The 1,034-nt window shown below is 55.9% G+C and overlaps 1 protein-coding gene across 1 annotated transcript in view; it reads right to left on the bottom strand.

Moving 5' to 3' along the window:
* Positions 1-1,034, bottom strand: part of VOLCADRAFT_89461 (uncharacterized protein) — a gene marked incomplete at both ends in the record, with an annotated part of 2,765 nt that overhangs the window by 462 nt on the left and 1,269 nt on the right. The gene's annotated exons all lie outside the window — the stretch shown is intronic.

The raw sequence follows: 1,034 nt of genomic DNA, 5'->3' as shown, positions 1-1,034 counted from the left end.
AAAGAGGTATATTGCTAGTAGTAGTCGTAGTAGTTGTATCTGTTGTAGCTTTTGTTGAGTGGTGGCAACGGCAACAATAAGCTGATGGATGTACATTATACTGTTGTTGCTATTAGTATTAGCAGTACCAAACTCTGCTGCTGCGGCCGCCATATCGTGTCATCATGGAGGGGTGTTTTGCTTATTATTAGGTAGGGCTTCATTATTTTTCTGCTGCAGGGAGCTGAACAGGACTACCCCACACTGCTGCAGCTGCGGATACGTAGTATGCTGTCATGCTGCGTGTGCGTGTGCGTGTGCGTGTGCGTGTGCGTGTGCGTGTGCGTGTGCGTGTGCGTGTGCGTGTGCGTGTGCATGTGCATGTGCATGTGCATGTGCATGTGCGTGTGCGTGTGTGTGTGTGTGTGTGTGCGTGTGCGTGTGTGGAGAGTCTCCAGCCCTCCATCAAAACCCCCTCCCTCCCATTGATCACCGCCTCTACCCTCGCCCTGGCCCCTGCCACGTCCACACTTCTGCCAGTCTTGCGGGCACATGTGTCCTCCCACCCCCAAACCCCACCTCGTACCAGGTACCCCTCATAAAACCGCTCATACCCCACAAAACCTCAGCCCCGCCAAACCCCAAACACCTCGTACCTCGTGCCCCTCAACAACTCAAAACCCCCAAACCACAACCACACAATTTCAAACATTTTGCCCCTCGTCCCTCGAACACCTATAGCACCACAAAACACCAGTTTGAAGACACAAACACCTAGTACCCCCAATCCCCCAATCCTGCAATCCCGCAATCCCCCAATCCCCCAATCCCCCAATCCCGCAATCCCCCAATCCCCCAATCCCGCAATCCCGCAATCCCGCAATCCCCCAATCCCCCAATCCCGCAATCCCCCAATCCCCCAATCCCCCAATCCCCCAATCCCCCAATCCCCCAATCCCCCAATCCCGCAATCCCCCCCATCCCCCCATCCCCCCATCCCCCCATCCCCCAATCCCGCACCCCCCCCCCATACCCCAATCCCGCATTCCCCCAAT

This window comes from Volvox carteri (genome assembly GCF_000143455.1).
Source record: "Volvox carteri f. nagariensis unplaced genomic scaffold VOLCAscaffold_13, whole genome shotgun sequence".
Lineage (NCBI taxonomy): Eukaryota > Viridiplantae > Chlorophyta > Chlorophyceae > Chlamydomonadales > Volvocaceae > Volvox > Volvox carteri.
Note: the sequence above shows the minus strand (reverse complement) of the source record. Positions and strands in the feature narration are given on the sequence as shown.